Source organism: Microtus pennsylvanicus, chromosome 9 (assembly GCF_037038515.1).
Source record: "Microtus pennsylvanicus isolate mMicPen1 chromosome 9, mMicPen1.hap1, whole genome shotgun sequence".
Taxonomy (NCBI): domain Eukaryota; kingdom Metazoa; phylum Chordata; class Mammalia; order Rodentia; family Cricetidae; genus Microtus; species Microtus pennsylvanicus.
In genome coordinates this window covers 35,795,701-35,819,243 of record NC_134587.1, presented here as the reverse complement: position 1 = coordinate 35,819,243, position 23,543 = coordinate 35,795,701, and the positions used below count along the sequence as shown (strand labels likewise).

Sequence of the window (23,543 nt, the reverse complement as noted above, 5' to 3'; positions counted from 1 at the left end):
TCCTCATGTATATGCAGAACAAGAGAAAAAGGCTGGGTCTGGAATGAGTTTTTGAATCTTCATAGTCCACAACTTCCTCCAAGATCACATCTCTTCCAATGAGGCCATACCTCCTATTCTTGTTATACCTGTCAAGGAGTTCCTCTTCTTGATGAATAAGCATTCAAATATATGATCCTATGGGAGCCGTTTTTACTAAAACCATCACATTAGCCAAAGAAACTTTGATCTTGATGCAATTCCCATGAAAAGTTGCATGCCATCCTTTTCAGAAATACAAGAAAACTCTCTGAAATTTGACACAAAGCACCAAAGATCCCAGACAGACAAAATAATTCTGTACAAAATGCAAATATCTAGATGTTAGAGGCAATGCATGACTGATTTCAGTTTATGCCACAATAATAAAATGGAATACTACTGGAAGAAAAATGGCACATAGATTAACAGAAAATAATAGAGTACCTTGATATAATAGCACAGCTTCAGCAATGTGATTACAGGCAAGTTGGAAAAAATTGTAAATTTGGGGAAATAATTCCAATTGCATTTTATGGATATTATTTTCTATCTTAATATAACTATTCCAGGATAAAGATGTGATGGAAGAGGGGCAGATGTGTGAGGCTACTGAAGGTTTTGTGTCGGCAATAGTACAGTATCTTTACTTGAAGGAGGGATGATGGCATTACTCTTTGCTGGGGGGTGTGTGACAAAATAGGGACAAGGTCATTTGTCTTAAAAGATGTTCTTGGAGCTCACTTCAGAGGAGAAGCATCCCAGTGTTGCTCTTAAATCTCGGCAGTGGTTTTGGAAATGGAGAGGAACAAATGGAATCATGCAACCTGTGTTGCTTTCTGCACTGGGAGCAAGATGGTGCTTTATCTTTGACAAAAGAGGATCATATCTTTTGGCAAGATCTGTGAAACTCTGACTGAAAAATTTGGCTTGTAAATAGGATTAAAAAAACTTAGATTTTTCACAATATTTGATATAAACAAAAGCTTACTAATGCTGGGACAATTCAATTATTTTGTGACATTCTACACTGGAAATAAACTAGAATAAAAGTATTTTTATCAGGGTTCTTGCTGTTACATAAATGGTACATTCTTATAGTTTATCACTGAAGACAACAAATACAAGTATAAAAATGCACTAGGTATCTCACCCTCTATCCTCTTTCAAATATGGCAAAGTTTGTGGTGGACAGTATAATGTGGACACCTACTTTCCATAGCCTGACAGAGTTTTGTTTAAAACAAACTAAACCTTGTTATGTAACTATGGACCAAGAGTTCAGAAATTAAGGCACCAAGTGTAACAAACAACACAGGATTAGAGTTAGCCATAGTCAGTCTTCAGATACCTAGGAAACAGTTCTATGAAGTCTTGTATCTGCTTTTCAGGAGGCACCATGAAGACACATGGTTCAGGGTATCATGGGTACCTTAGGGTGCAACACCATTGGCCTTTTCTTCCTTCTATTCCTCTTATTCCTTCAAGTGCACCTCAAGGGATAAACATAATATTCTTAAATAAAAACAAGTCTCAAGTTCTTCTCTTGGAAAGATCCACATTTACAACAGAAGACACTTACTACTTTGTAATACATAGGCTGAGACTGGATATTTATAAACTTTTAAGCAGTTTTGCCAAGACTCATGAGGTTGAGTTCTAGAAACCTGGCTATGATCATGAGGGGATGAAGAAAAACAGAGGCATGCAGTAAAGCGGGGGTTGGGTAGGCTCTGAATTCTGATGGAGGCACATCAACATCAGCCAGGAACCACAGAGTATTAATTGTATACATATAAACTGAGAAGGTTAATTTTATTTTATACAACTGAACAAAGAGGCAGCTTTATCTAACCTCTGGAGGAGGCCTGTACAACAGACTGCAGTCATGTTGGAGGAGCAAGCTGTGGTTGATAGTGCCAGGATACAGTGTCAACATCCACACATGAACCAGGGAAAGACTTTGCCATTCCCATGGATATGATGTATTGGGGTCTATAACATGTCTGTGCTCACTCAGGATTTCATCAGCTTGCCTTAATTCTACATATTTCTGTAAACTAAAATTAAAGATTTATTTTACAAGATATAATTTGAGTTGATTCTTGAAAAATGAATTTAAAGGCCTACTTACAATGACACTGTATATTGCCAAAAATTGTTGATGGGGAACCATTTGGATATACAGTAACTAATTAGTATAATAAATTATACAAAAATAAATGTATAAAAAATGGGCAAAGTCAAGATTGCCATCTATGGTTTGATAGCAATTCACAATCAACATTCTCTGCTAGGAAAAAAAATCCGTATATTGAACATACTTAATTTTAGATATTACGATATATTCTTAAGAAGCTTTCAATGCCCACAACTGTGTTTTGGATTGTGTGGAAAGTGGGCATTAGAACTAGTGCGGAGAAAAAAAAAACAGACCTGTAAAAGCTTTAGACTGCATTGTGTTCATAAACAGTGTGATTAAATTCTGGTTGTTATGTGATTTGAAGGCTGTTTAGCGAGTTTTACTATGAGCAAAGGAATCAATAATTGTTTTAGAAAAAAAGGTGGGAGGTGCAAATGAAAGTTACAGGAAGGAATCAAAATGACATAGAGAAGTTAAAGATCCTGTCAGGGTCTACTGAGGAGCTGTGACAAATGAGGGTTTGTGTTGTTCATTCTAATTAGTTTCAGATGAAGGATATTCCTGACTCACTCTTAAACCCTTGTGAGTAATAAACATCAATTTATAATGGTGAAGAAATCCCCTAGTATTCATCTGTACCCATGAATGATTATAAGAAATAGCCTTAACTGTTGGATAAAAGTAATAGCTAACGTGCACAAATAGCATTTCTAAATAGCTAAACATTTTCACATCACACTGCATTTAATTGTCATGTCTTTCTAACAAGGATAAATGGACCGATAAAATCTTTCACGTTTTACAAAGGCTAAATTTGGATGACAGGTAAGAGATTTTTTTTCCCAGAGTTTCATAAAGCAACTAGTTATTACCAAATCAAATCTGAGCCAAATGTATGCTAACTTCTCTTCCACTTTCCTTTGATCTGCTCATTAGAATCATGCCCATTTAGGGGCCAGTTTTCATTTTCTCATAATAGCAAACAGATTTTGCTGAAATCAATATCCAGGGAGGCAGTTTTAAATTCCAATTTGTAATAGAAAAGAAATGGAAAAAAAATCTAGTGCTTACGGAATACAAAATAAAAGGAATTAAAATGACAGAAGCAGCAGAATTCCTCAACTAGTGGAAGAGCTCTTTAATAGTAGTTCTGTAGACAAACTTAAAACTGCGTGTTCTTATCTACGAACTTATACTTCGCCAGCTATTTCAGTGACTTAGACTTTAAATTGTCCCACTTCTAATTATAGCAAACCGCCCTCCATTTTATCTTTTCTCTCTCTTCAATAACTTCCTGCTCAATAAACTAAACAGCTATAATGAAAAAGCTTCATCATATGTATCTGTACTCACTACATTTCTGTTGTTATAAAACACTGGCCAAAACAGCCTGGGAGGAAAGGGATTATTTCAACTTATAATTTATAGCCACTACGAAGGGAAATCAGTTCAGAAACTAGAAGTAGGAACCTGGAAACGGAAACTGAAGTAGAAACCATGAAGAAACACTGTTTACTGGCTTGTATTCCATGGTTTCTTAGATTGCTTTCTTTTATAACTCAGGATTATTTACCCAGAAGTAACACCACTCATATTTGTCTGTGACAATCATTAATCAAGAAGTACCTCATAGATATAGGAGAATCAGGTTGGTCTTATTCCTCAAATAAGTCTCCCTTTTCCAAACAACTCTATTTTGACAAAAACAAACCAGCATATTGAGTGTATGAATATAACTTAAAACAAAAAATCATGCATAAAGAATATGAAATAAACAATAATACCTGGACAAAAATGTCAAAGATTGCTTGTCTCCGGTGCATCCCAAAATGAAATAAAACAAATAGATGAACAAACCACAGAATTTGGAGTTGAAAGAAGTCTTGAAAATCAAAGTGAAGAATTTAACAAAGTAAAATCTTGATTAAACCAGCTTTCACAGTATGCCTGTGAACCTCTGTGCCACCAACACACTTGCTCTCTGTCAAATTTCAGTAAAAAAAATCTATTAATAAAACTGAATAAACATATTAATAATATACATGGTAAGAAAGATTGCCACTGTGTGTTGGATATATGTTTACAAACAATGTAAGCTATGTTTTTTTTAGCCCGCCTGTCTGTCCATTTATCTGTTTGACTACAACCTATCTCTTAGTTGTTCTGTATCTAGAGTACATACAATACAAGATGACCTTGCAATATACACATTCTTCCTTTGCATCTCTGCCCAGCATTAGGTGAAACTCTATGATCAGCCACCTGAAGTAAAAATGAAACACTCAGAAGTAAGAGGATTTGCAGAAAGTTATCTCTGTTTAAATGAAACTAGAGAATAAAAGTTTGAAGTAAGTATGGATAATGTAGTGAGACCTTGTCTTAAAATAAGTAAATTCATATTTATAAAAAGAAATTGATACATATTTATAAAAGAAATATAAAAGCTAAAAATCATGGAATTTTCAGCAAATGATTAATCATGATTCGTTCCACACTCATTTAAAAATAAGATGCTTTTAAAGTCTTGGTAACTCAATACTGACTGCAGGAAAGTTCAAATATTTTTTTTAAACACTAAGCATACTACTGTTGTTAGCAATATATATCAAAATAGAGTTTTAAGGAGGAGGTGTTCCTGATAAACAGAGCCTTTTCCAAGTCTCATACCTTCACAGATTTTACAATGATCTATTTCTTGCAGTGTGTTGTTCACTGCCTTAGCTCAAATACGTAATTCTCAAACCACAGCTATTGAAACAGTCTAACTAATGCGTCCATTGTATTTTGATCTCCCACCCATCTCATACTCATCATGGTTTACAATAGCACATCTTTATATAGAGATAACACATCTACTCTCAGCTTAATTTTTCCCAAGCGGACCTACAGTATTGCATCTTCTCACATGCTCTTTGAAACACACATGCTTCTTCCTCCTTTTTACGTTCTAACCACAATGATTTTCCTCCAGGTTCTCAGACATATCCTTCTTTTTCTCTCTCCTAGGTCACAAATATACCTTCTCTAAAAGAAAGCTTTCTCCGTATTAATCCCTGTCTACTGTCCCACTTTCCCCTGTGTGGTTTGTCATTTCAAATCTGGAGTAAAGAAAGGATTGAGTCAGAGTTGTGCTGTTCTAGCTCTATTCCCAGTACTTCTTCTCAGATGAGCTTCCCTACGGCCTTCTTGCGGAGGCTTTCCGCAGGCTCTTCAGTCACTGTGGTTATTAATGCATTTTTATAGTTACATGAATTGGTTGATATTCTTATCCTCTATTTTTAAATTAATTTTCAAATTGGAATGCCTTTCAGATATACAGAAAAATTTTGCCTCCTTGCCCTGTTGCTGTCCAGGAGACCGGGCAGGGAGCTGCTACGGCTGCTGCTGGTGATGATTATGATCGTATTATGACAGGATGGATGGGCTACCCATGGGCTGGGGTTGAGCCTGGGGTACCAGTATAGTGGCTAGCACTGAGGGCAATGTCTTGTACAGCAGCATAGGGCTCGTGTAAATACTGCCCTCCTGGACAAGCTGCCCAATACTGTGATCACCCTGACTCTGAGAGCAACAACATCCAAGACGAAGAATTATTACTTTTCTGGATTAACCCTCAAGATACTTTCTGCCTCAGAAGCCACGTGGCTGTCTATGATAATGGCTGCCACAGTAGTCCATGCTGTCTGTGATCCGTGCTGCAGCTGGAGTGTATGTTTGATGCCCATGGTCCATGCTGTACTGGAACACCATTTTGAGATCCAGATACTGTTCCATATTGCTGCCTGCCACTTGGATGTCCGAGGTCTATGTTGCTTCCGGAAACCACGCAGAAGATTTTATAAGGCATGCTGCCAGCAGCTGCTATGGACAAGGAAACTGCTTTTTCAGTGGTATAGTTGACTACAGACTCATAACTGAGAAGGAGAAACATTGAAGACTTCTGTGACTTCTCCCCGCCTCCCCCCAAAAATAAATAAAAATAATGAAGATGTAGGAAGCTATTGAAGAGAGTCCTTAAAATTTGTGATTAAGATGATGAAACTCTTTATAGCCCATGGTTTCTGGCAGGATGGTGGGAAAGGACTCAATTTTCTCTAAGGGGCTACAACTGGGAGTCTGAGGATATGGGCAAGATAATTGAATTTGGGGGAGCTTTTGGGTCCTTTTGTTTGTTTGTTTTCTGGTGAGAGCACAAGGCTGGATGGGAGGGTGGATCTGGGAGGAATGGGAAGTGAATGTGACCAGGGCACATTGGATGAAATTCCCAGATATTAATAAAATTATTATATTGGGAAAAACACGAAAATGTGCATGAGTGATACAAAACTTTCCAAAGGCTTTTCACTTTTGCTAACATTTTACCTTATGCAGGGGTTTGAATGAGAACCGATCCAACAAACTTAAATTTTGTTTTTTTTTTTTAATGCTTACTTTATTTATTTATTTATTAAAGATTTCTGCCTCCTCCCCGCCACTGCCTCCCGTTTCCCCCCCCCCCCTCCCAATCAAGTCCCCCTCCCTCGTCAGCCCGAAGAGCAATCAGGGTTCCCTGCCCTGTGAGAAGTCCAAGGACCACCCACCTCCATCCAGGTCTAGTAAGGTGAGCATCCAAACTGCCTAGGACGTGCAGTAAGATCAAAAACCCGTTGCCATTGTTCTTGAGTTCTCAGTAGTCCTCATTGTTCACTATGTTCAGCGAGTCCAGTTTTATCCTATGCTTTTTCAGACCCAGGCCAGCTGGCCTTGGTGAGTTCTCGATAAAACATCCCCATTGTCTCAGTGTGTGGGTGCACCCCTCGCGGTCCTGAGTTCCTTGCTCGTGCTCTCTCTCCTTCTGTTCCTGATTTGGACCTTGAGATTTCAGTCCAGTGCTCCAATGTGGGTCTCTGTCTCCTTTTATCGCCTGATGAAAGTTAATATTCAGGAGGATGCCTATATGTTTTTCTTTGGCTTCACTTTCTTATTTAGCTTCTCTATCATACAACAAAATATATGCTCAACTATGTTCATAGCAGCATTGTTTGTAATAGCCAGAACCTGGAAACAACCTAGAAGCCCTTCAATGGAAGAATGGATGAGGAAAGTATGGAATATATACTTATTAGAGTACTACTCAGCAGTAAGAAACAATGACTTCTTGAATTTTGCATGCAAATGGATAGAAATAGAAAACACTATCCTGAGTGAGGTAAGCCAGACCCAAAAAGAGGAACATGCGATGTACTCACTCATATTTGGTTTCTAGCCACAAATAAGGACAGTGAGCCTATAATTCGTGATCTTAGAGAAGCTAAATAAGAAGGTGAACCCAAACTTAAATTTTGGAATAATTTTCCTTAGTTGGTGGAACTGTTTGGGAAGGATTAGGAGGTGTGGCTTTACTAGAGGAGGTGTGGTACTGGGCTAGGATTAGAAATTTCAAAATGCCCATGGCACTCCCAGTTATTACTCTCTGCCTTGTGGTTGTAGATCAATTTGTAGGCTCCCAGCTCTTGCTCCAGTGCCAAGGCTACCTGTCTGCTGCCATGCCCTTGGCCATGGTGCCCATCAACTCTAATCCTCTGAATCTGTAAGCCCTTAATAAACTCTTGCTTTTATAAGTTGCCTTGGTCATGGTGTCTTATCACAGCAATAGAAAAGTAAACACCTTTCCTTACCACATTTGCTTTCTTGTTAAAACACAGATGCACCCACAAACACATAATAGTTTGCTATTATATACCTAGAGTATACACCTCATATATAGTATATACTATGTATAATATATATAATATTTGTAATGTTCTAATAATTCTGTGTTGAAGCCTGTGTAAAGTTTAGTAGCTTATCAACTTCAGTATATGTGTGGGTGAAATGGAAGATTAATGTTTAAAATTTTATATCAGGAAGCTTCCACTATAAAATATTTTTCAGTGAGAATATCTACATGAATTAACTCAAAGTGGGATGGCAATAACATCAAGTATCATACATAATAAATACCACTTCTTTCTTTGTTGACTCTAGGAGTGACTTTCTGTTTGTCATCAACTGTCCTGAGTAGGCGTTGATTCTGTACAACCAGGGTGCTATTGAATAGTGTAGAAGATACAAGCTACTGGTAATCACACAGATGTTAATTTGGTTACTGAATATTTTTCAGACCTAGTTGTCCATTGTTCCTATATTACGATAGACTGAAAAATTTTAAAACTCTTTTGTACATGCATAATCTTTTTCCTTTTATTGAAAATAGATTTTTTTACAATATATTTTGATCATGTTTTTTACATCCCCAGCTACTCCTCATTTCCCTCCCCTTCTAAAGATATTTTAAAAAACATTATTAGCAAATTCTTTATTTTATGATTTATATTAGAGACCTGAATTTAAAAATAGCTTCGGTAGAATGATGATGTTTCAAAGCATTGGTTAGTATAAAAGAGAGTGAGAAAGAGAGTGGTAAAACATATTTCTCATCTAATCAGTAAGTAGCCATGCTTCAAATAATATTCAAATCTACTCTGTTGGTCTCTTGGTTACCTGCTTTTAACTATGACCACATATACATATCCGATGATGCCCAGTAACATTGTCAATAAAAAACTGAGATAAAGCTATGAAAATGCAAACTACCAGAGCACTGAGACAATTAATTACTGAAGATTATGGTTTAAGGAGACAAAAGAAGAAATATAAAACAGAAGCTAGCATGTCAGGAGTCTATCATATGTTAGGTAAGGTATTTGTAATTCTCCCATCTGTGCGGGCCATTCTGTATTTCAGCAATTGAGAATAAATATAAATGTTTGACTCAGCATTCTATCAGTTTCCTGGTAGTTTATATTTATTATAAATGATGTGTATTACAACAGATTTGTTCTCCAAGACCTAAGCAAGGAGGCACTAGTTCCTATTGAAAATAGTTTTACAAAGAAAATGGGTCAGTTATTTGTAGGAAAGCATATTGTATGATAATGAACATCAATCATATTCAGTCATAAATAAAATTTAAAGTCACAAGCTATAGAATTATAGAATTTTATAACCTACACTACCAGATTTCTAAAGGAGAGAGTAGAAAATTATTATAATAGTAACTTACAGTGATTGACAATAATCACAACATGGTGTACTGTTCTGGACGGGAGCTTTATTTGGTGGATATTGTAATAAGGCTCATGTACCTCATGTCAGTCATTGTTGAGCTGAAAATTGTCCTCTTGAGGACAACCAAGACATTTTACCCTCAAAAACTCACAGTCCAAAAAATTGGAAAAGTGTTTTTTATCATGCACAAGTGAATACACTAGCTCTTATTTCTGATGGCATTGTAGAGCTCTCATTAGTCTGTGTTATCTAACAATCATTTGATTTCCTTCATACTGCTTGCACAGCTAGCCAGGCCTCACACTGAGCCTGAGTTATGTGGGGAAAACACAGTGACGGGCCATTGACGTTCTCGGTGTGGAAAGCCATTTCCTTCTGTCAAACTGTGATTTCAATGGTGAGCAAAGGCACGGAGAATGAATCTCCATTCCGCTTTACAAGAAATGGTAATGTTTACACACCTCCTTTGTATACAGTCATTAAAAGCTGTTTTTTTGTTTGAAATTTGAGAGTAATGTTCCTCATAAATGCCAGTTTTCTACTGTGATCTAAGGAGGCCTAGGAAAATAGACACCCATCATTAAAACCATAGTAAGAAATGGAGGGAAAATTTTCATGCATTATGTACTTATGGAAACTACTCAGATACTCTTGACTTGTGCCTTTGTGGCTATCCAAAGCTAATGGTGGTTCCTTAGCTACCCAGATTTTCATTTAGGGCACAAGATGTACAAGAAGTAGATTTAGATAAACTGGTAATTCATAGCTCGGTAGTTTGTTATACAGAGAACAATGTTTATGAAATTTAATTCTTAGAAAAGATATGGGATTCTTGAACATTAGCACAATGCAGAAAACATGCGGTTCTTCTGAGGAAAGTCCTCAGGTTCCTGTCTAAACCACAATACAGTTGTATGCTAACTCTTCATAGGCAATTTGCTTCTCTTCCTTTTAAATGGTTTAAGCTTTTATATAGGGGTTTTACGTTTACAGAATTAAGCAGAAAATAGTTTTCCAGAGTGTGTTCTAACTCCCTTATTCGGTGATTCACCTGTCAATAACATCGCACAATACTTGCGTTACAGCATTGAATCTTAGTGCATTACTAGGAACTTAAACTCATAGTTTAAACTAAGACTCACTGTATGAGCCAGGTGGTGGTGGCACACGCCTCGAATCCTAGCATTTGGGCGGCAGAGACAGTCAGAGCTCTGTGAGTTCAAGGCCAACCTGCTCTGTGAAAAGAGTTCCAGGACATCCAGGACTGTTTCATAGAGAAGCCCTGTCTCAAAAAACAAACAAACAAGACACAAACCAAGCAAACAAAGACTCACTGTATGGTGCTCGGTTCTATAGGATTTGACAAAAGTGTAATGTTCTATGTTCTTCCATACAGGGTCACACAGAATCATTTCACTGGTATTATTTCTTTCCCCATACGTTACCTGCTTATCCATAATTCCTTCCTAATGCCATGTATGGGTAACCATTGATCTTTCCCGAAATGACATGCAGTTTTTTAAATCTTCTCTTAAAAATGTGGCCACAAATTGTACAGTATTCTCTAAAGATCTTCATAGAACTTAGATGAAATTATAAATGTCCCCTGCTAAGGAATACAATTACAGTGTGCACTTCAAGTTTCATTTCCCTTTGGGCCACTATCTAGTCTTATAGACCAATATTGGCATGCCACAAATTTCCAATTACCTCAACTTTAATTCCACATTCTCAGGATGACTCAGCATGATAAAAATATGGTAAAAATTATTGTAAGCTATGGGTTGGCATGCTGACACATACTTACAAGAATGGGAAGCAAACAGCAGGAGTATTATGAGCTCCATGCCATGGACTTAAGCAACAAGTTTAAGATTCAAAACATGCCTGAATTGAAAATAAAGACTATTCTAATAAAAAGAAAGTTTTTGAAAATAAATTGTAGACTAAGGGGTTACATTCTTAAGCTCAAATCTTGATTTCAATAAATTGTGTTGTTTTTGCTTTTGTTTTTATTGTTGTTGTTATTGTTGTTTTGTTTGGTTTTAACTAGGAAGAAATAATCTTACCTGTTCAAGTCTCATGTATAAAAGAGCATAAGGGAAAAATGGAACTCTAAGTACCTTCTAATACATAGGAAGATTATATGGGCTGAAACAGAGAAGGTGTTTAGAACAAAGAAAACCTGAACTCACATTGTTTGGTACACTATCATTGTATTTTTTTTAATTTCCTCTCTGGTTGTCCTTCAAAGAAAACTGGCCCAATTAGAAACACAAAACCTACATAGAAACACAAATGTACTACATTTGATGTAGTACAAAATACTATGAAAAGAAATTACGTGTTGTGAAACTAGTTAGCTGACTCTGCGTTCCATGTAAATGACAAAAACAGTTCCGTGTTTATGTAAACAATATTATGGTCAGAAGATGAGCTGGGGCACTTATAATTGCATGCAGGAATCATGCAGTCAGCTTAATCTTAAATTAGTTCCTAGAACACGCATCAGATCACTGTGTTCTTCATGAAAAATACCCAGTATTGACTTAGCAAGGAGAAAATATGAGGTATTGTGGTTTAATGCTGTCTGGAATGACTTGTCTAGACATTTACTACACAAGCTATAAGAACACTCTCCTGATAGATGTGTAATACAATGTTCTTCTCAATTGAAATGTATCTTGACCATCTCCTAGACATGCCTCTACTTAGAGATGCCACCCAAGTTCTGTGAATTACAATAGTTGAAGGCAAGGGACTTAGAACCTTTAAAGTTACTGATAAGACTACTTTAGGAATTTGGGTTTAGCTATGTCCCTTTTCGGCTTTCATTATGCTACAAAGTAGTCGTATAACCTATAAATATGCCTATTATTTATCTTAATTATATTTAATGAAGTAAATTTAAAATTATCTTTGAGTGTATATCTTTAATATTTAATGTAAATTAAATCAAATAATACATAAAATAAGACTTATCATGATTTTATTATGTTATATTTTATTCTTATTTTCTCAAAATAAGAATAGCCTAAAGTTTATGATGTGGGTTAAAAGTTTTCTTTGCTAGGAAACCTTGACCTGTTTTTTGGGGTCCAGCTTATATTCGAATAGTTATGAGCATGTGAAGATTTTAGGAGTAAAAAGATCTAAATAAGACAGAGTTTACATCAAGTTGTCTCCATTTGTATCTAGAATTTTCCTTATCTTCAACTTTTCAAGGCTCTATGTTCAAGATTAAGACATCTGTAGTGAGCACTGAAGTATCTTTCCCAGTGGATTTAAACTAGGGATTTGTCTTTAAATTTTGTACACTTAATAAAATTGTCATCCATTCAGTTTCGAGAATAGTTTTGTTGAGGTGAATATCACCTTTGCCACAGTTATTGATGTAGTTGTCACTGCCATCTCTGTCTTCATCATCATCAAGGCTATTGCCATACTTATCTAGCACATGCAGACCTCCTACATAAAGCATCAACATATCAATCCTGAAGAATGCAGTGTAATCTCAAGCACCTCACATTCCACAGCAAACAGTCTCATGATATTGTTCCCATATATTTCTCTTCCATTTTCAGTGAAGTGATCTCAGCGTTGTTTTTCCAATTATTTTTTCCTAATAGAAAATTCACTGTATTCAGATATCTCTTTATAAGTCCTTATTCTTCACCATCACCAAGGTCTGCATGATTCAGTAGAAATTGATTTTACTTTCAGATCCACAAACAAATTCTGATGAATCCAGATTCAAACAGTATAAAACCACAAGCCTAGGTTACAAATATCTTTGTTTTCTTAAACATTTAAAGTTGAAATGACAAAAAAGAAAACCTGTGACATATGTAGAGCCCAGGAGTAAGTAGAGTCACAGGCCCTTTCATCAAGGGAACATAGATCATCACAAAATATAAAGAACAGCATATAGAAGGATAGGCATAGGAGAACATAGGACCGGGGAAAACTTTAACAAGAAAAAAATTGTGCAATTATCCAACTTCCCAAGAAGGGTGCATATATACCTCACCTTTCTTAATTTTTATCCGAGTTGACCACAGATATGGCCTGACCAAAAACTAGTAGGTCTAGCTATCTTTTTATACTCTAAAGGAGAATATTTTGCAGAAATTTCATGGTTTGTTGTTTTATTTAGATTTGGAGAGAGTAGTGGTTTTAGAGTCTCTGTAGTTTGGTTCACATGACTGTGACAAAAACAAACAAAAATTATGATGTGAATGAAGGCCTTGTACTTCAGCCTAACTGGAGAGTATTCAAATAAGGGAAGGTATGCACATGTATATCTGGGAACCACAATGTAGGATTCCAATGGACAAGTGTTTACTGTACATCCATGTCCTCATTTCCATGAATTGTGTTGTAAGGATCAAACAACTGTTTATTACAATGCTAGGCGTCCTTGATTCCATAACACATGGTAAAGCTCATGTGTAGTCTGTGAATTATATACCTATTTCAATTAATCAAAAGAGTAAGTTAATTGTTATGCATAAATTTGAATGTTAGACCAATTGAATCTAGAAGTCAACAAATAGTTTTGAGTTAAAACTAAAAAAATATACATATATAAATATATAAATCACACAGCGTCCCATTTTAGAGGTTCTATGCTGACTGTTGGGTTTCAGACTCTTCATATAAGTGGGACCAAACTCATAAGACTGGCTAACTTAATGGCAGAAAAATGTTAGATTTGCTTTCTGAAAAACCATCAGTTACTTTTGAATCTAATCAGGATAATTTGTTTAGTTGCTCTTTAATTTAAGTGCAATGCTTTATTTCACTGGCTTACAAAGACACCTCTCTCACAAAGAAAAGACACCAAAAAAAAAAAAAACCAAAAAACTAATGCCAATGTTTGACTTTTCTTTTTGCATGAAAAAATAATCGAATTTAAACTACTTTTCCAGCTGTTATTTTGACTTTAGAGTGAGGCCCACTGCTACATAGTCAACCTACTAAGAGTCTGGCTCCAGGGAAAACAGTTTCGGTTCAATAGCCTGCAAATTTCAGCAGTCCAGAAGCATAAAACAGACCTCAGAATAAAAACGTAAAACTGGTTTCGCTTCTTTTTTTTTTATTGACTAAACTATAGAACCTGATAAAAACGTAAGTTGATTTCAGATATTAAAATGTGGTAATGTGCAGGTAGAAGGGAATAAGAGAGTTATTGTATTGTTTTACTTTTGTCCTTTCCTCATGTGCTTTTATAAAATGAGATTCTCTTGGGCTTTGAAATTTTCATTTTTCACCTAAACTATTATTGACCTGAATAATTAAAAAAGAAATACCAAAAACCCCACTGCCTAGTATTTTTAAATAATTCAAAATTTGGGGAAACTATATCCCAAAGTTCTCATAGTATCTGATATGCCATGTGTAACTTTTATGTTCTCCTAGCTTCTCAAGAATGCTGTGTATCTGTCTTGATGTTCTCATCACACCTAAGCACCATGGGAGCTGCAATGTACTGGAATATGTACCATTACTGAAGAAGCAGGCCTGCTGCCTGCAACCCAATTTCTGTTTGACAAAACTCCCAGCGAGAAACAACTAGAGACCATTTTCAACTGTTTGAAACTCTAAACAATTCTCTATACTATTAGCAGAGACTGTTTTAGAATGTAATCTATTTTATGGCAGGGAGTGAAAAAGCTTTCCAGCCACTTGACAATCATTTTATAAGTGAAACAAAATGTATTTACCATTACCCAGCATTAGGAAACATTCAGTTTCCCTGTATCAGGGAATCAATCAGAAAGAATAAAAACTACCATCACTTTCATAAAATGTTCTTAAACACAAAAATAGGGATAATGGGTATGTTATTAGCATAACACCCAGGAGCTTGGTGTCACATAACATGTTAAAGACAGACATATATCTTAAAAATAGAAAATAATATTACCCAGAAAGCAATTACAGGATTCTGACTGAAGGGAAATAGAATAAAGAGTTGAAACAAAGCTGTACTCCTTGCCTTTTCAAACATGCTGAGCTAAGTTTTAAAAGGCTGCTCAATTCCTGAGGGCCCCATGAAGAGAAAAAGATCTTGGGGTGGTAGTTAGAGCAGATGACTTCAGCCCTTAACCCTTTGCCTGTTGCGCTGGTGTGACCCTTTTTCATCTCCATGCCACAGGCCTCCATCTGCCAAAAGCAAAAACCAAGCAATCCATTTACGTGGATATGCATAACAATTCTGGCGAAGATGAAGATGGCAATCCTGGTCAGGGACCTTTTCTACACTCAAGGAGCAAGTGCAACGTATCACAGCCAGAGTGGCATTAGTGTGAGAAGAACTGGGCACCTCTCAGGGCACAGGTGTGAGGAACCTCTTTGTTTAACATTTTGAACTCAGTTCCTGGGGCTACCTGAGATCCACCATTTTAAGGAAGGTGATAAATCTCTTCCTAAGCTATTACTTTTATTTTCTGATACTTCCTCTTTCTGAGTAGCATCTTAAATCAACCAGAAGCATTCCTGGGAGGCTTAAGCAAACCTGAGTAGGGTTAATTGAAACAGAATTGTAAACCCAGTAATTTAGAAATGAGTTTAACAGACCTACAGCACTTACCCTGTGAAGACAGAATCAAGAGCAACACAGCAAGCAAGAATGGGGACTTTCTTAACTCTTCCATTCGGTCAACTTTACTGTTTATGGTTAAGTTACAAGAATTACATCACTTACTCATTCCTTTTGCTCCTTCAAACCCTTCCCAAGTACACTCCCTAATCTCAAGCTGATAATGTCTTTCTCTTTCTTTATTATTGTTTAATATATGTGTGTAGGAACATTATACACACAGAGTTACACACATTAAACACATACATAGTTCTTTCTCTCTCTCTGTATATATATATATATATATGTACGTATATATGTACATACATACATACACATCGTATATACATGTTGACAGTCTGCTGAATCCTTTTTTTTATGTTTGTGTGTATATATTTATAGGGACTGTTTTCATGATGATACATTTGGGAATGGTGTGAGATGAAGAACAGGATTGTTATACCAGATGCGGTTACATTTTAGCCAAGGCTGTACAACAGAAGCATTGCCCTAAATCTCTTGCCTGTTCCCAGGCTCACCACAATATAACAGAAACGCTGCAGCAGTATGCAGAGACTAAGGTAAAACTGCACCACCCACCGCTTGAAGAAAGGGCAGAAGGTCTTTACAAGACTGATGATGAAATTATCACTTATATACAAAATAGTGTTATAAATTCTGCGTGTCATTTGACTATCACTGACAAGCAACTATGAGTTGGTCAGGTCTCTAGCATCAGACCTCAGTTCTGAGGACCCTTTGTGTTCTTAGCTTGGGTCTGAGATCATTGCATCTAAGGAATTGATACCTTCTAGAACCAAGCAGATCAAGGCCTGTGATTTTCTTCTGTGGCTCCATTCACACAGGTTCTCTTACATGTTTTCTTGTTTTTCCTGGGCTTCTAACCACTGTTGCTCTCTCTGTGGTGGCTACTCAGAGGTCGGCCTCTGCTGTCAGGACTCCAAACCTGCCTCCTTTAGTACAGTGCAGGAAAGGGATTATCCACAGAGTCAGCCTAGGGTGGCCAAGGTCAGCCAGGCATAGGCATACTATCCTGTGGAGAGGATCTCAGTAAATGAGTGGGATGTAGGCCAACTGCTTGACATGTTAGGTTCAAGCCTGCACAGGGTGGTTCAGGGGTTGCCAGTTCTTGGGTTTCAAAGCATCATTGCCCATCCCCTCTCCTTCTTCAGCAGCAAGTATAGTAATGGTGGTTCCAACTCCAGGGCCTGGGTTTCTAGAGGTGTTGGGTTCCCTGCCACTAACACAAGGAGTGATCTTCAGCATCAAATGAAGACACCGTACACCTAGTACCTGCATTTGGCTTCATGGAGGCTCCACAGTGATCTTCTGTTGTCCAGACTCAAGTAACAGCTTTGCCAAACATCAGGGCACCTGACTACTGTGTAGAATGTTGACTGTCCGGCCATGTCTATGGTCCTCACTGTTGTTATCCAGTCTTCTATTATACTCTTTGCTCCAGCAAGAGCACATACTACTGAGAATAGTCATGGAAAGACCACTGGGGAGGTAAAAAAGAGTTTCTCCCAAAAGTCTCATACACTGAGACAAGTAGCTTGTTTCTATACCTTCAAAAAAGACTATGCCAAGATATCACAGTCATTTATTTGGCATCAGCAGCCATAAATATGGCTTTGAAGCAATCGAATCCTAGGCCTTGTATCAGTTATAATAGTTCCAGTACATGGGGAGTGGGGTGGAGGATGGTTGTGGCTGTTCAGTGGTAAGTGTTCGTCCTGTGGCCCAGGTGGAAGCAATTCATTAAGTTTTGTGGCTGCAAAAACTGTCAGGCAGTCCTGGCCAGTGTGGTACCTTCTGGAACCAGTGCAATGAGCTGCAGTCTTTGCAGAGCTATTTCAAAGCTACCATGGAGTGTTCAAGGCAGCTGGTGCTGGCACAGACCCAGTGTGTAGGTGCACTGACTTTTAGACATAGAGTTCCTTTGCATAAGACACCTCAAACAGCCAGAGAGAATTCTCAGAGCTACTAATTATGGAGTCATGCATGTCTGTACTGATTTGCAGGAAGATGAACATCAGAAACAATGGTTACAACACAAGCTCAGTGTTAACACTAAATCATTTTAATCATTATAATCTTAAATGTTATTTAATGAAGAGAAATTTACAAACAAATTTTAACAGATAGTAAGTACATTATCCAGAAATTACAAGAATCGGGGAAACTCTTGCATGTTGTTGGTAGGAACATAAAGTCCTACAGGCATTAGGGAAATTAGTATGGGGGGGCCTCAAAAATCCTAAAGGTTAAATAGATATCATAAGATGCAACGATCTCAAACAATACAGTGTGCCTGTGTTGCATTTACAGATTTACCTCCAGTGCATTGTTTACTGCAACTGCATTCATAATATCAGAAATTTCATTCACTCTATGAGTTTATGAAGGATATGTTAGTAAAAAGTTAGCATACATTCGCATGTAGTGGAATTTTAATCAGCCATTAATAAAAATAAAATTTTGTCATTTCTGGAAACATGGATGAGTAGTAAGTGCATTATATAAGTGAAATAAGCCACTAATAGGACAAATAGCACATACTGTCTTTTTATTACAGAACTGAAGTTGATCCTTTATAGGTAGAGGGGACAATGGTGCTTTCCTGAGGCCAAGAAGATTGCTGGGAAGTAAATATTTCATTACTGGATTAGAGTCACCATTAGATAAAGGAATCAATGTTAGTATTCTGCAGTGTGGGAGGGGGCTAAAATTAATAGTTACAGTGATTATAGATTTGAAAAATTTAAAAATAGCTCAAAGAAAGTAATTTAAATATCCTCAACACAAAAATAATAAACATTTAAGACATGGTAATTAGTTAATTTCATCACTATTGCTGCATACTCATCACAGATCCCATTGTACGTCTCAGGTGTATATATGTATACACACACAGAGTTTAAAAAACATGAAGGAAAGGAGAGATACTATCTATTAAGGGTATACCCTATATTGAGGAATGGTATCAGAATCTATGACTGCATTGTTGTGAAGAAGGTTAAGAAGTTGATGTTTTAGAGTTACCTTCGAGAGATGAGTAGGTGTAGTCTTCCATTACAAAGTGAGAGATCAAATGTAAAGTCTTAAATTGTAAAATTTCAAAAACTATATAACTCATGGATTGTAAATAAGTATACCACCTACTAAGATTGTGACCTAGTTAGAGTTCTGTCTTTACCAACTTTTTCAAACTTAAATTCATTAAAACAAGACCATTTCAGCCCCATATATATAAGTAAATGTAGTGTATTGGGATAAATACCCATTATTATACCTTACTTTTCAAATAACCACATAGATTTAGGTTATTTGGTATCTTCACTTTCAGTAGTATATTGACAATTTCACATCATAGTGAAATTCATTCCTGTCTGAGGTCTGATGTGAATACTTTGTTCAATAAGAAAATGAGACCTCCTGCAATGGAAAAGCTTCTGTAAAGCAAAAAACCTGGTCAACAGGACAAAACGGCAGCCTACAGAATGGGAAAAGTTCTTCACCAAACCCACATTGAACAGAAGACTGATCTGAAAATATACCAAGAACTCAAGAAAATTGACATCAAAAGAACAAATAGTCCAATAAAATTGGGGTACAGACCTAAACAGAGAATTATCAAAAGACGAATCTCAAATAGCTGAAAGACACTTAAGGAAATGGTCAACATCCTTAGCCATCGAAAAATGAAAATCAAAACAACTTTGAGATTCCATCTTATACCTGGAGGAATGGCAAAGATCAAAAATCCTGGAGAGGATGAGGGGGAAGAGGATGCAGGGGGTAGTGCAAACTTGTACAGCTGCTTTGCAAATCAGTATGGTGATTTCTCAGAAAATTAGGAAGCAGTCTACCTCAAGACCCATCAATACCACTTTTGGGTATATACCCAAAGGATGCTCAATCATACCACAAGGATATGTGCTCAACTATTTTCATAACAGCATTATTTGTAATATCCAGGACCTAAAAAAAAATCCTAGATCCTCCTCAACCAAAAAAATGGGTAATGAAAATGTGGTATATTTATAAAATGGAGTAATATTCAGTGGTTAAAAATAATAAGGCGTCTTGAAACCTGCAGGCAGATGGATAGATCTATAATAAAACCACTTAAGTGAGGTAATCCAGACCCCGAAAGACAAATATAATATGTACTCAGTCATCAGTGGCTTTTAGACATAAAACAAAACAAAAAGAATTAGCCTAGAGTACATAGCCACAGAGAACATAAATGTTGCAAGGGAGAGATCACTTGTTGGTTCCTGGCTGCCAGGCTAGCTTAGACCCAAAGTCATCACACAGAAACTCTATTAATTAAATCACTGCTTGGCCCATTAGCCCTAGCAATACCTAGATAATAAAGAGGACCCTAAGAGAGACATACATGAATCTATATAGGAAGGATAGAAAGACAAGATCTTCTTAGTATATTGGGAGGATGGGGGATCACAGGAGAGAGTAGAAGGCAAGAAGGGAGGAAGGGAACAGAGCAGAGAAAATGTATAGTTCAATCAAAACAAGCAAGCAAACAAAAATGAATCTGAAGGTGCCAGCTAGAACAAAAGCCAGACTTAGCTTGCCCATGATCTCAGTTAAAACCAATGGACTCAGCTAATATATAGTACCGAAGCAAGCCGTCTCTAATAGTGTGCACAGACAAAAGCAGCCGTCATCAAATTTCACTGTTACCCTTTTGTCTTGGAAATGATGAAGCCCATGTAAATCCATGTCTACACAACTGTTAAAGGCAGTTTCCTGTTTCCTTCTTTCTTGTTGAGGTTCATATCATGCTAGCCTGCAAGATGGCATCTCTTAGCATTTAAGGAGCTAGCAGAATAAAACAGACAAACAAACAAAACAAAACAAAAATAACGCAACCAAACAAATAAACAAACTGACATTCTGTTCTTTATCCCTGTTCCCTTCTTTTGATGACACAGATCTTGAAGAAGCGTGGCGTTGCAAGACCCAGTCAACCACCATTAAATAACACCCTCCTCTGCCCTACCCTACTGATCTACAAGCACTGGTGTCATTTAAAGGTAGCATAAAATTCACATGTTTTGTTTTAGTTTGGTGTTTGTTTTTCAGTTTTGAAAGCTCCTATGTTAATTTGAAAATAATCAGATCTTTTGAATGCTTTTCTTTTGTTAATATCTCTTAATAATATGTTGTGGTATTTTTTGCCTGTATGAGATCGAGAGAAAAAAATAGCAAGGAATTGGGCATGGGGAGAGGTTGGAGGATCTGGGAATTGCTGAGAGAGAGAGCCAAGTGATTAGAATATATTGTATGAAAAGAAAATTGTTCCCAATAAAAGAAGAAAATAGTGGAACAGATTAATTTTTTTTCTTCTACAACTTATACTAAAAGGACATTACCAAAATATTTATATTCTATATAAGTTTTCATAGCTTAATAAAACTTTAAAAACTTATGAACATAGCAATGCTTGAGGAGGAGATTTCCTCCACTCCTCTCTTATTCCCACAGCCGCTCTGTATTTCCCCTCCAATACCATGAACCCATTTTATTTTCATTCCTAACAGATATCTCATTTTCCTATTTGTCTTATATTCCTCAGTACTTTTTTTCTTAAATAAATACAGTCCACATGAAATGTATGCCCACTGAGGAGACTGGTCACCAGAAAGAGAATCTGCTGGAAATGAAACAAGGTCTAGGATGGAGTAAGATACCGTTCTTAACTATTAAACAAGCAGAATCCTCATGGCCACCTGAAAGACTGGTTATTTTTAATATTGGTCACACTATGACTTCTTTGCTCCCCTCCAACATTAGTAGCTCCTCATCTATAATTTATAGGTGCTGTTCTAGGAGCCACTGAAAGGAAATGTTGTTGAACAATGAAAGAAAAACCTTGAGAAATATCTCAGGAAAATTGCCTGAAATGGTAAGTTGAAGAAAGTAATTAAAAATTGAAGACAATATGCAAACATCATTAGAAACATCTTTTTGACATATTTTTATTGAGATTGGCTCCGGGCGTGATGAGATTCCGCAAAGCATTAGTCTTCTGTGTCCAAACTTCAAACAACTAAAAACACCAGAGAATAACATTGGAACGATAATGATGCTAATCTAAAGTCAAGTCATAGACACAGCAAAGAGAGCGGTGTTCCTTCTATGTGGTCTTTAGGACATAAGGGCATTCTGATGTGGTTCAAGCTTTCTAAGTTTAGGACTCAGGATTCCTGTCAGATCACTGATATATATATATATATATTCTCATATTTCTGAACACGCAGAACATACTGAAGCAAAGAAACATTTCCCTGGACAATTAGAAAGAAGAGAAGTACTATGCTATTAACATTTCCCTATTCATAACTCCGGTACAGATATTATCTTCAGAACGAATCCTAGTGTGGATGGAAGAGGAATCTCCTCGCATTTTTCTCCGTGCATCAGTGCACCGTCAGTCCAAAGACTATTCACACACAAGACGAGCTGAGCTGAAGCACTCAGCCCCAGACTGCATGAACTCACAATAGGAGAACAGTTCTCGCTTTGATATCTGCGCTCATGAATTGAAAAAGAGTTAGAGTCCGACCACGCAAAACATTTCAGAGCACCTATTGTGACAAATGACACACAGCAAATTACACTTAAGCAGTTCCAGAGTCCCAAGGAACCCATCAGAGAATGTGTGCAAACAGTGTTGGTGCTTTCTACTGCTAATGCTGTTGACAAAATGACAAAATATGGCTCTTTCTCATAATGACAGGGAGAAATAAGTTGCCTGCAAACATAAAGCATGCTGTTGCCGAGAATGAGAAACAACATTCACACATGCTACGTTTCGGTTGGCAGCTTTGTTGGAAAGACTCACGGCATCTTTGTTTTTAAGAAAGGCAAAGACTGTGGTGACTGGAGAGGAGGAACAAGGCAGCTTCACCTCTCAGTGTTTGGATAGACACGACTATCGCAAGGCCGATTTGCAATTCAGTTAGCACCATCAGAGCAAAACTTGCAAGCACATACATTTCCAAAAGGATGCCAAGAGAATGCCGCGAGCGCATTTGTACATCTCCAATTCTTTCCTCCTAGCCTTACCCAACCACCCAAACAAATCAGTTTAAATACAACTTCTTTTCCTAATGCCTTTTGAAGCATCGCTGCAGTCAAGGCACCATCTGCTGCAAACACAAACAGAGCCTCATTCAAGAATTATGTTACGCAGCCTTCCTCGCAGAGTCCTTACGTGCAAGCTGTTCTTGTCAAAATCAGAACCATTGTGATGATGCATCTTAATATTCAATCAGACTTTAAGTAAAGAGTGACAAAAGTCCACATATGGATGGCAGCTGTTTCTTCAGTAAATATTTCCCCTTTATTGAACGGAGGCTTATGGCACTTCAGGCTAAGTTCCATAAGACATTTCAGCCGAACTGCCTGAGGACTGTCGAAATGACAGTAAGAATAAAATTCCAGTTTTCAGTCTGCCACAATTTACATATTCAAAAACAACAGTCCTTTCAACTCGAGTCGTTCTCTGTACTGTTGATTCCACATTCCCCTCGGCTACACTGAGTAATGAACAGGTGATTTTGAGTATTCCCTGCCTCTTTGTTTTTTTCTTCTTCTAGTTACACTGCCATGTTTACTTATTAAATGATGTTTTTTTTCTATATAGATTTTCCCCAA

The 23,543-nt window shown here is 37.0% G+C and overlaps 1 protein-coding gene across 1 annotated transcript in view; it reads right to left on the bottom strand.

The window, feature by feature from the left end:
• The window catches only part of Lrp1b (LDL receptor related protein 1B), a 1,720,116-nt gene that overhangs the window by 822,035 nt on the left and 874,538 nt on the right, over nt 1-23,543 (bottom strand). The window lies entirely within an intron of this gene.